This window comes from Lutra lutra, chromosome X (assembly GCF_902655055.1).
Source record: "Lutra lutra chromosome X, mLutLut1.2, whole genome shotgun sequence".
NCBI lineage: Eukaryota > Metazoa > Chordata > Mammalia > Carnivora > Mustelidae > Lutra > Lutra lutra.
The window spans coordinates 94,101,824-94,114,461 of record NC_062296.1 but is presented as its reverse complement, the minus strand read 5'-3'; the positions used below and the strand labels follow the sequence as shown (position 1 = coordinate 94,114,461).

At 44.0% G+C, this 12,638-nt stretch overlaps 1 protein-coding gene across 1 annotated transcript in view; it reads right to left on the bottom strand.

Moving 5' to 3' along the window:
* ANOS1 (anosmin 1) overlaps positions 1-12,638 on the bottom strand; it is a 174,307-nt gene that overhangs the window by 57,099 nt on the left and 104,570 nt on the right. The gene's annotated exons all lie outside the window — the stretch shown is intronic.

The window sequence follows — 12,638 nt, the reverse complement described above, 5'->3', positions numbered from 1 at the left end:
ACCGCTCGAACATGAGCAGCAACCAGGGGGTAAGGGCTTCTTTCTGCCACTCCAGTGGGAGCTGCTGAGGGTCCCTAAAAGGAGCCCCACCACCAGGGACAGAGGAATGACCTCCCACGGTGGCCCTCCTTTTGCTGATGGATGGTGGCCGACAATCAGGCATCACGATCACCCTAACTTTCAGCCTACCCCTCCTGCTGCCCTGATAGCTCACCGGGACCCCAGTGAGGCTGGGCTCTGCTGAGTATGACAGTTCAGTCCCCCCCAAGCAGTGCAAACAGCGGCATCGGCGCTCCGGGAAGGCCTGTGCTTTCTCCACACAGGGCGCAGGCCATCCTCGAGGAGGGCACGTTGTTTGTGGTCAGATGTAAAATCCGAGTCGGGGATGTAAGAAGTCGAGACGGCAGCACAGCTGAGCGCAAACCAGGGGTAGAAGGTGAGCACCGCGGGGCTACGTGCCAGCCGGCTGCTCCCATCGACGACTCCCCAGGACTCGGGCCTGGGAGCGCCTGGTCACACCTGGGGAACACCTGCGTAACGCCCGGTAACACGTCCTGCCAGCGGACTGCGGCTCTCTGCCATCTGGTGACACCTGGTAAGGCCTGCCGGCCGCAGCCCGAGACACCTCACCGTTAGGAGTCTGACCCTCCAGCCAGATACGTAATCCCCAGGGAGGCCGGCAGGGGGACTCGCAGCCAGAAAGGGTCTCACGCAGTGGGAGATGTATGTTAACAAGGGGCTAAAAAGGAAAGGAAAAAACCTCCCCACCGCCCAACTCCCTGATTTAAGGGAGGAGACAAAGGAAGGTCTCTGACTCACTTCAAGGTAGAGGGTTAAGTACAGGCTGCTATTTTGCATGTTGATGGTGACCAGAAATCTTGAAAAGCCCAAGCCTGGTAACTTCAGCTCGAGGAACTAAGCCGGGAGCCTCGGCTAACCCCGTCGCCAACGCAAACTGTTCTACTGTGCTTCTCCTGCCCCCTTCCCCCAAACGATGCTGCATCAAATCTGACTATGGGGGCACCTGGGGGGCTCAGTCAGTAAGCATCCAGCTCTTGGTTGCGGCTCAGGTCACGGTCTCAGGATCCTGAGATGGAGCCCGGGGTCGGACTCTGAGCTCAGTGGAGAGTCTGCTTGAAGATCCTCTCCCTCTGCTCCTCCCCCTGCTCCTGTGCTCTCTCTCTCTAAAGTACCTAAACCTTAAGAAACAAAAATTAAAAGTCTGTATATGAGTTATGATGGTAAATGCTACACCATGTGCATTTTAACGGAATTAAATGAAAATCTACGTCAGAGCGAGAAACATGTGCATCCCGTTCCAGATGCGGGTGCTCCCTGATAGACACGTGGTCTTTCTGAAAGTGTCAGTTTAATGTTCCTGAGGAGCCAACTCCGTGTGACCATTAAATACAAGGGAAGAGCCCACACTCTAACACAAGGCGGAAAACTGGAAACGCTACCTAAAAAATGTGCAACCCCAAAGTTTAAACGGCAATTGCGGAAATCAAATAAATTATTCACCCTCGGTCAAAGAGGGTCTCGATCGAAGAACTTCCCGGGTACCCGGGACTTACAAGGAAGGTCACAGTTTCTGTACTGAAGTGTCACACATCTGTAACCAGTTAACTTTTTTAAAACTTCGGTAACACGAAAGCATCCATTCTTAAGGCTTTTCTCCCTTCGTCGATTTCCCAGCTCATTTTTCTGGGAGCAGCTAGGTGTGCTCTCCTTTGTTCGCTTTTGAATCTCTACATGTAGGTCCAACCCAAACTTGGGAGTCAAAGCCGGGTGTGAAGGGAGCTGCAACCAGAATGACGGCTGTTTGCCAGTCCTCCTCTTCCACCAAAAGGTACACGGGACAGGGCGCTGCAAGTACGCAGTTCCCAGAATTACTTGGCCCGCATGGGCTGAAATTCCCAAGTAGAAATAATTTTATTAAACGTAGCAAGTGTTGACCACTTGCTCACTCGGAAATCACCGTGACTGAGTCTGTGCCATGCGGTAATCAAATCAGCTCCCTTCCAGCGTCCCATGTGAACATAGGGTCGGACTCGACATTCAGATAACAAAGTACGGGGCCGCCCGCCCCTGTTACTCGAACGATCTGTGTGCCAACCGCCAGGCCCTTGCGCCCTGAGCGGTGGAACGCAGAGACCGTGTCTCCTCACCTTAATAATTTACGGACGTAACAATACATTATATGTTTATAAAAATAATTATAAAAAAATAATTTCTTGATGGAGCTAACAGGACAGAATGAGAAATGGCTTCGAAAATGTGGACTCGTGTGTGTGGGTGTGTGCGCGTATGGGTGTGTGATTGTTTCGAGAACCCTGGAAACAAAGGTGGGAACAAAAAAAGTTCCTCTTTGCACCGGAGCTTTCGAGACTGACCCGTGAGCCTGGAATAGCGCAGACAGCGTTATGAATATTCCACGAGACGGTGCACAAAGGACCGAGGTCTAGTATGCAGGGCTGGCCCACAATGGGAGCTCCACAGCAGTGGGGTCATGGGTGTCTCCTTTCTTTTCCCATGCTACAAGTTTACGGTCGAACATTTCCAAATTCTTCTGTGATTCTGACCAAAATGTTTTAAGATCCACAGACAGAAAGTCGGCCTGCTTCCTCTACAGTGACCATCCACACGTTTCCAGCGCGCTGCCGCCGCGTCAGCACAGAAACCAGCACGCGGGAACAGTGCCCCGCTGGCACTGACGGGAACGGAAACGTCGGAGTTTTGCGGATCTGCTTACAAGGACAGGGACTGGGTACAACAATCTTACAGCAGACTTTTGCCGAACTGTTCGCTGTTTATGTCTGTGGAAGGCAAATTTCGATGCTCTCTATCCGTTATCTTGGATCGGTATCTTGGATTAGGTTGAAAAACGATTAATGGTCTGACTGTAAATTGGAGAATGTGTGGTTTCCGTATGCAGGTGTCTCACTATGCCTTTGAGCGTAGCTTACTGGGAATGTTCTAGTTGAACAGAATCAGGACCAAGATGAGTGCAAGTCAGGAAAAATGATATGTGGATATTAATACTCTAGATCTAAAGAAATGTGTAAATTGCTCTAATAACAGCCAGTCTAAGTCCTAGGAACAAAGGTCATTCGGTGTCAGTGAAGACACTTCTGACCCGGGAGCACCTTCTACCTCTTGTGATATTCTGAGTTAATTACTGGTGGACCTGGCAAGAGGAATGTGAAAAATATAGGAAAGGGGCGAGTTATCCAAATCATTAGGAGTACGATGGCCATCTGCTCCATGGTGAATGAGAGCAGGTGCAAAATGTTGTACTACTTCTTTATAAAAATATACCCAGCCGTTGAGGCATACTGTTCATTGTAAAATTAATGTACCTACAACGCCTCTATAAAACTACTCATAAGAATCACTGCCCTTCCAGGATCCTGCATTTTTCTAGAGTCAGTATCGCGTGGATGTCATCGTGCTCCCAAAGAAGGGTTGGATAAAGCAAAGTATGGGAGTAAAGGAAAACACTCGGGGGGGGGGGGGTGTAGGATTAGGTGGAAAACTTCATAGTTTGTGGACTGTTACATATTAGTTAATTCTTATAAATCTCTCCTACACCCCATCTCTTCGATTAAAGACTAAATTGTGTTTCTTAGTGCTGTATGTGGGCAACATGCTAATCTCAACGTGTCTGGCAAATGAGAGACATAAAGTAAAATCCTACAACAAACAGTAGGTTAATAGTTCCCAGACAAAACACACTATTATCTTTGTTTTGTTTGTGTGGTATAAAATTCAAGGACCATACAACGAAATAACTCATGCCATAACCATGGAACGATGAACATAAAAACATGAAGTTCGTAAGACATCTTCCTATGTTAGAAACCATATATATAAGAGGCCTCAGGTTTGGAAAGAACATTGCCCTCGGCATTTAATTCAATTCAACAGAACCATATCATGCATCAAAGGTAGCAGCCTTTGCAAAAAGCCAGGGCCTTGAGTGGGTTTTCCTGCTCCAGCCCAGAAGCAGACGCAGCTTCACGTAGAGAATCCCTCCTGCACGTCATCTGCTCACTCATCTCCCTGAGGCCCCCCAATCCCCATAACCATCATTACTTCCGTCTTATGAATGATGAAACAGAAGCCTGGGGAGATTATAATTTATCCCAAATCACATGACAAGGACGCATGAGAGCCACGATGACAACTGATGGCTTTCTAAAGACCACACCATATCTCAGGGTAAACTAGGAAGACGGCCAAGCCAGCTGCTGTCCACTTGCATTCCTACGAGCAGCACCGGGAGCTTGTAACTCTTGAAATACCCAGGAATAGAGGGAACGCACTGCAGATAGGTTCTTATATACATAATATATGGAAATCAACTGGATGACTGATATACACACACACATATATATGCATATATTTGATGTCTATATTTCCCATACACACACACACACACACAATAAATTACGTAAATGATATATATGTCAATCAAAAGGACAGAAATCTTATCCAGGAATACGGATAAAAACAAGCAACACTGAAATAGAGCTTGTGCTACTGAACTTCAAGGATGAAAATATTGACTTTTCAGACATCCAGGTAGAAACAGCAGGTGGATTCCGATGCAGAAAATATGGTTTCCTTCCAATCGATTTCTCTCTACAAAATTTATGTCTGGGGCCAATACAGCAATAGCTCTATAAGAATAACTAAAATAAAAAAAATATATATATATGTATATATATAGTTTATACACATAAAATCATATTATCTATAGTTTATATATATAATCACATCTGTTTACATATATAAAAAATCAGCTGTCATTCAAAAGTATATGTGACAGAAACATTCTCAAAGACCGAAAAAAAACTCAGGGCCTATAAGGCACCCATGGGCCTTTCTTGCTCAACAATGCAGTGCCACATTCAGCCATTCTAAAGAAGGCAGGTGGCAGGAACACATGGGTCACTACAATACTCAGTACCCAAAGAAAATGATGCGTATACTCATGTGAGGAGAAGTCTGTACAATTCAATTTGGACTTCATGTGTAACAGGGGGGCAAATTTTGTTGTGAGTGCTTTCAAAGAAAATGGTATCTATGGATGCTTTTTAAAACCAAAGTAAGATGTGATCACATTTTTAAAAAAGATTTTAAGTCCTCTCTACACCCAACATTTGGCTTGAACTCATAGCCTCAAGATCCAGAGGCACATGCTGCATTGACTAAGCCAGCCAGGTGCCCCAAGATATGATCAAATTTAGAAGCCAGGTATAAAGAAATTAGCATAAAAGACTCAATCATTTTATCGCCCACGTAAATATAAAACGAAAATTGAAAAAAGTAGGAATTGTGGTCAAGGAAAAGTATTCGATATAATAAAACTAAGAATGAGGAAATAATGTCAGAAAAATTGGTAGATAGGAGTGGTGTGGGGAACATCTAAGTAACTTACACTGAACTTAAATTGAGGGCATCAGTTGACAATCAGGCAAATATCAAATTTTTAAAATAATGCTTTGATTTCATAATATTTTTCATGATCTCTTTCTCCCTGAAATTTGGGCGTTTCTGTTTCTTCTACTATACTCAAATAGTATCAAGCATGAAGCATCATTAAAAGACAGCATGCACAGAAATGTCAGGTAGGGTGTCTGCTTAATGGTAACGTAACAAGGTCCCCAAGACCGCCCCCAGGTCTGATAATTCACAACAGGGACTTACAGGACTCAGCATAGAGTCATATTGTGGGCTCTGAACACAGTCAGGAACAGGGAAACATGCACAGGGGCAAGTCTGGAGCAAACCAGGGACGAGCTTCTGGGAGTCCTGTCACAGGAGCCATCACACAGGATGTGCTCGATGCCTCCTACAGGACTTGTGACAACACATGAGAAATGCTGTCACCAGACAAGTTCAGGAAGGACTCTGTGTCCACAGTTTTTACTGAGGCTGGGCACAAAGAAACCTGCTGCGTACCACGTCTCCAAAATCCAGACTCCTAGGAGGAAACAGGTGCCCATCATAAACCACATTGCTGAGCTGATGGTGTAAGACTGGGGAGCACCTCTTGTCGGTTAGGGAATGATGTGAACCCTCCCCAGACCTAAGTTCCCACATGCTGGCCAAGGGCCAACGTTTTAATCAGGAATTTGTAAAGAGAGCAGTCTTAGATTTCCTACGGTAACTTTTCCGCCCAGGTAAACATGGCTCTTCTGGATGGCAGAATTTGGAGTCATGGTTTGGTTTTATTCTACTGTGTTTATATGAAGTTTTCAATGTGCATATATCATTTCTACAAAATAAGAAAAACATTATAGTGTTAAAAAAAAAAAAACCAAAACTGCCAGTTGCATCTTTCAAAAAAAGAATTTAAATACTAAGTATGCATGAAATAGGAAAAAAGCATTCTCCTTTCAAATGTTTCTAATTTGTTCTTATAAATGCAATTATGATTTGCTTGGAAACTCAATTATACACACTAATTTATTAGATGGGATTACAATCAATTTGGTTCTGGGGCAAATTATACACCTTAGCCATGAATAATATAAAATAGAAGAAAATCAGAAACATGCGTGTTAGGCAAGTCTCTTGCAATGAGGACGTGTCCCTTTTGACAGATGACAGATGACAGTCATCTTTACTTACACTGAACTCAACTTCCTCTTCGTTGACCTGCTTTTCTATTTGTTTGGAAGGCCAATGTGCCACCTCGTATGGAAAGATCCATGGTCAGATCTTCCATTGGGAGCAACACTCCGAAACCTTGCTGGAAGATCTTTGGAAGATCCCTAGGCACTTATGTGATTCCAGAAATTCAAAAACTCCTCGAGAGCCAGGGACAGCGAGGGCTCTCCAGTTAAACTCTCATTTCCTTCTCTCCCCTTCTGCCTGTATTTTGTCATCTGGAATTGCCAGGCCTGTCTATGAAACAATCACGCCATGGAAGGATTTATATACTCATCCACAAGCCAAACTGCTGTGCTAGGTGCTAGGCGTGGAATGACGAGCAAGAGAACGTATGGACATTGCGCTCTGCTATGCTCACCGCTTATACAGTTTGCAGGAAGCAGCTAAGTCATCAAGGAGTTTAATTTGTAGTAAAATAAGGCAGACACAGCAAGTCATGAAAGTACAGGAGGTCAACAGAGGATTAGCCTAAGGGAATGAACAGTCACGGGGGTAAAAGATGCAGTGTAGGGAAGACAGCCAGTGCCACTGTAATATTATTGTGTGCTGACAGACGGGGAGCACAGCACAAGGTACACAGAACCCGAGTCACTACGGATACTCCCGAAACTAATGTCACACTGTGTCAACCATACTGCAATTAAAAAAAAACGGTAAATAACTCTTTAAAAAGAATTAGACAAAGAGAAAGCTCTTAAAAAAGGTAAGTCGTGACCTCGGGGTCCTGGAATCGAGCCCCACAACGGGCTCTCTGCTCAGTGGGGAGTCTGTTTCCCCCTCTCTCTCTGCCTGCCTCTCTGCCTGCTTGTGATCTCTCTCTGTGCCAAATAAATAAATAAATAAATAAATCTTTAAAAAAAAAAAGGTAAGTCATCAATATTTAGAATGATGTGAATACAGAATATGATGTGAAGGACAGAGGAATATTCTAGAAGGAGGGAATAGCAAATACATCAGTCAGGCAAGAGCCGTAGGATTTGGAGGCAAAACTAATTTTACAAGTCTCAGTATCTCCAAATACAAAAGGGGGATAATTATGACTATTGTGTACTATTACCCTAAATATTAAGTATGCAAAAAAATAGCAAGATTTCGGCACATCAAAAAGTTAAAATCAGTGTTAGCCATTAACATGAGTATCGGAATTTTTAAATATAGTTGTACAAATCCTACAAAAAAACAATGGGAAACAATACAGGTTAATTACGGATTGCCTAAAATCCCCATATACATAATTACTCGCAAAGAGGAATGAATTCTAGGGGCATGTAGCTGGCTCCGTTGGTAGAGCATGTGACCCCTGATCTCAGGGTCATGAGTTCAAGCTCCATGTTGGGCATGGAGCCTCCTTAAAATTAAAAAAAAAAAAGGAAGAAGAAAAAGAGGAACAAATTCTGAACTTGTGAAATGTAGCTGTTTATTCTTTTATTATGTTTTTAAGCTTTTAAAAGCCTTCCATCTCAAAGAGTTTTGCAAACACTGGCCAACTGTGCAAAACCATCACACCCATTCAAGGTACAAGTAGAATCATACTTTAGAAAAGATACACACTTTACCCTCTTACACACTGAAAAGTTCTATGTCCCCAATTTCAATGCTGGTATGGCAGTTCCGCACACCAGCTGCGTGTCCTACAATTCAACTCAGTTCTGACACCATCTATCAGCAAACAGCTTCAGATCCCACAAGGACAGGCTCAGTCCCACAAGACCACATCCTCTCCCTTCAGAGACCAGTCGTAAGTCCAAAAGGAAAAAGAGAAAAAAGAAATCTAAAGAAACAAAACCAGAAATGATAGAGGTGACAGAGTTAGCAGAAATGGACATTTTAAAAGTCATTATAAATGTGCTCTGTCTGCCCAGGAATGTGGGAGAAAGACACAGAAAGACCTGCATGGAACTTCCAGAAGTAAACATGAAGAAATGAAAACTATGCCCGAGAGCATCTTAAGAATGTCAGGCACTCTCCAAAGAAGGGAACTTGCAGATACAGTGGTGAAAATTAGCAAAATAAAGCAGGGTGGGTGGGTGGGGAAACACGATCAGAACACTCAGTGACCCAGGTCATAATACAAAGTCTATCATGTATAATTAGAGTCCCAGAAGGAGAGGATACAGAGAATGGGATAGAAAAAAATATTGGCTCATAAACAGGGCCACCTGGCCGGCTCAGTCAGTTAAGCAGCCAACTCTTGATTTCAGCTCAGGTCATGATCTCAGGGTCATGAGATTGACCCCCATGTTGGGCTCTATGCTGGGTATGGAGTCTGCTTGAGATGCACTCTCTCCCTCTCCCCCACTCTCACCCCCAACCTACTGATGCACAGTCTTTCTGAAAGAAAGAAAGAAAGAAAGAAAGAAAGAAAGAAAGAAAGAAAGAAAGAAAGAAAGAAAGAAAGATTGGGGCGCCTGGGTGGCTCAGTGGGTTAAAGCATCTGCCTTCGGCTCAGGTCATGATCCCAGGGTCCTGGGATCAAGCCCCGCATTGGGCTCTCTGCTCAATAGGGAGCCTGCTTCCCCCTCTCTCTCCCTCTGCCTGCTTCTCTGCCTACTTGTGATTTTTGTCTGTCAAATAAATACATAAAATCTTAAAAAAAAAACTTTAAAAGAAAGAAAGAAAGAAGGAATGAATATTGGCTGATATGTAAAAAATTTTATTAAAACTATAAGCCCAATTAGAATTAGAAGCATCTCCCCCAAGCCCAAGAAGTAGAAAGACGACCCAGTCATGACTCCATCATTATATTGCTTAAAACCAGATACAGCAAGAAAATCTTCAAAGCAGACAGGGAAATACAAAGACATTTTATATACAACAAGAAAATGAGAATGTCAAGAGATTTTTCTGAAAACATACAAGACAAAAAAATGAAGAGAGATTTTTAAACTACTAATTAAAAAAAAAAAGTCAACCTAGAATTCTATACCTAGTCAAATACCTTTCGTGAAGGGATGGAGACAAACCCACAATTAAAGTTCTGCAATTTGAGTGATTAGGAACGTGGGGCCTTTTCCTCTAAACACCATCCTCATCTGTTTATTTTCAGTCCTTACCAGTGACTGCATCTTTTCTCTGTACAGAATATCACAGAAGAAAACACAAAGACGTCACAGAATTCACAGGCAAGTGTAAGTGAGCGCTTGGCAGGGAACCCCAACACCGCAGAGGGAGATCCACGTTCTTGCTGTGCAGGGCAGCCCCTGGGCCCACGGCCTCAGCACTGTCCGTGGGAAATGCAGGCTCTGGGGGCCCACAGCACAGGCCCAGTGAGTCGGAATGTGCACGCCTAAACCACACCCAGGTGATCTGTGCGCACAGTGGGGTCTGGACCATCCTGGATGCTGGACTAGGCTTTCACAGGGGAAGTGGGTGTCCCTGTGACTCATCCCTGCTTTCATACTCCAGAACTCTGGGCTTCTGACCCACGCTGACCCACTCTCCAACTTCACATGCCTCACAGGACTCGTTTCCCTGAGCACACGAGTGGAGTCAAGTCTTCCCAAAGGAAAGGTACTCAAAACTCATGTCCTCAGATGGTAAGCCCCTGGCCACGGCCCTTTCTCTCCCCTTCTCCCACACATGTGGTCTTGGTGAAGGAACCTAAATGTACACAAACAGTTGTGTGTATTGTGTCTGCATTTCTCCCCGTACTTTCTATCTGACAACCAAGAGTTGGAGACGTTGATGACTCCTCCTCCACGAAACCCTCTGATCTGCTTCCAGTCACCTCATCAGGACAAAACTCCTCATCAGCCTCTACCTCACTGACCTATCACAGAATTCAAAAATGTTAACCTTGCCTTTTCCTTCAGAGTAAAAATGGCTAATATCCTCTCAGTGTTTCCCATGTTCAGACACTGGTTAAGTGTTGTACAAACACCTTTCATGAGATTTTTATTTTACTTATTTATTTGCTTATTTTCATTTTACTTAAATTTGATGCTCTTAGGATTTCCAGCCCATTCCCTTAACTCCTTCTACCTGCTCTGTCCCTCTTTCACATCCAGATAGGTCTTCAAATCATTCAGAATAATCTCCAATCTTCAGGGTTTTGGTTTTTTTTTTTATCAACTTGCAAAACTCATCAAGTGTCCTGTAGTTGAATCTCATATGATTCTATATTCCCCTGGCGTCATATAAAAATTTAATGAAAATGGAGTCTCCCTATTTCAAAAAATGAGGGGAAAAAGCCTACATTCCATGGAGAACATGTCCCGTCTAGCCAATAAATTACCAAACAACGTTAAGAAGTCACTCAGTAGGCTTGATTTTGTCCTTCTACAGGGCTATAAAATTTGATATAATGAGGATAACTTCCTTTCTAAGATGCAGGTAAAAGAAATCTCACGATAACTGTAAAACTTCATAAGCATTCCTTGAAATGTTTCATTCCATGACTCCCACTATCTGCTAAATTGAGAGGGAAACCAGGACAGAGTCCGCACTTTCCACCCCCAGCACCCAAAGATCACAATCCAGAAATACAAGGAACACTTTCATGTGTTACAAGAATGTAAAGGTAAAGGCTTATCATTTCTAAAAATAAAGGTTTCCTATGTATAATAATAAAAGCCACTGTTTTTTGAAAATGAGCTCCATGCCTGTGCCCCGCGCCTGCACCCTGTCTTACGACCACTCCTGGCCACTCACGGGATTTCAGCACGGAACGTGGAGGTTTCGGAAGAAACCTTCCACAAACTCCACCCTGACACCCCCAACACACCTGTGCTGAGTCTTGTGTCTACCATCCCCTCGGCAGACACGCACACCTGGGCATATGACACCGTTTTCTTGTTCGGCACTCAACTTCTTCCCATACATTTAACCCTTTGACTGCTGTCCCAGGCACCAGAAGGTGCGGCTTCCATTCCTGAAGGGAGGCATTTACTGCGTGCGCTGGGTTCTGGAGCACTGAAAGGATAACAAGTTTTGAGTGTCAGAAAGCCCCCTTAGGAGCGTGATAAACCCCAACAGCTTTAGTTTCTGACGTGTGTTGTAAGGAGGACTGGAACATTCTACGGACCGGGGCATCCAAAGTCGTAAGGAGCCTTGTTGTTCCTTCAGTTACTTGAAGTGCCCTTAATTAACCAGGATTTTGCATAAGCAAACCTCCCTTGTTGTTCCAAGGGTGTTCATGGGTTCAAGCCCAGACAGCTGGCCAAGAACATTATGTTAGACACAGGCTCAGATTCATTTCCTGCTGGGGGGAGTATGACTTCCTCCTCCACTCTGTCCTGGGACACAGAGCAGACTTAGGAGGGGTGCACCTGGATTCCAGATCTTCTTCTGGAAGAAGCCGTTAAACATGGGATCTTGGGCAGATAACACCATTTCCCCCTTGTATGTCAGTCCTATTGCCCCTTAAGTTTACCCAGTAAAACTCAGGCTTAACTTCTTATAAGAATCGATGTGAAAATCCAATATAAGAAGCTTGGAAAACATTTTAAAAAGCAAAAACAAAAAACAAAAAACAAAAAAAACATTTTGAAAAGCAAAAAAACAAAACAAAACAAAACAAAACAAAACAAACAAACAAAAAGAAATCGGGAATCCTATCTGTGGTCCAGTGCAAACCTTCCTCTTCCTGTGCATACACTGAGAAGAACTGGATCTGTTGGAATCCAGGCTGGTCTGGGAACAGCTTTCCTCTAAGCCCGGGACACAGGTCTCGTCAGTGGACCTCTGACGGGGGCGGGGGGGGGGGTGTTCTCAGCTTCTCTGTAACCCTAGCGCACACTTCACATTGCCGACGTGCTCCCACCGGGGGGGAACATCGTGAAATCAGAAACGTCATTCCTAAAGATGAGAGATGGTGTGTCCTTCAGCAAGGCAGTGTCTCAAACTACAGGTATCACGTTCCCTTAAAACTCAGACAACAGCAATTTTAAGACAAAATTTGATTTTATACCATTAAGAAAGGAAAAGAGTAGTTTCCTTGATAACTTAGATGCCTGAAA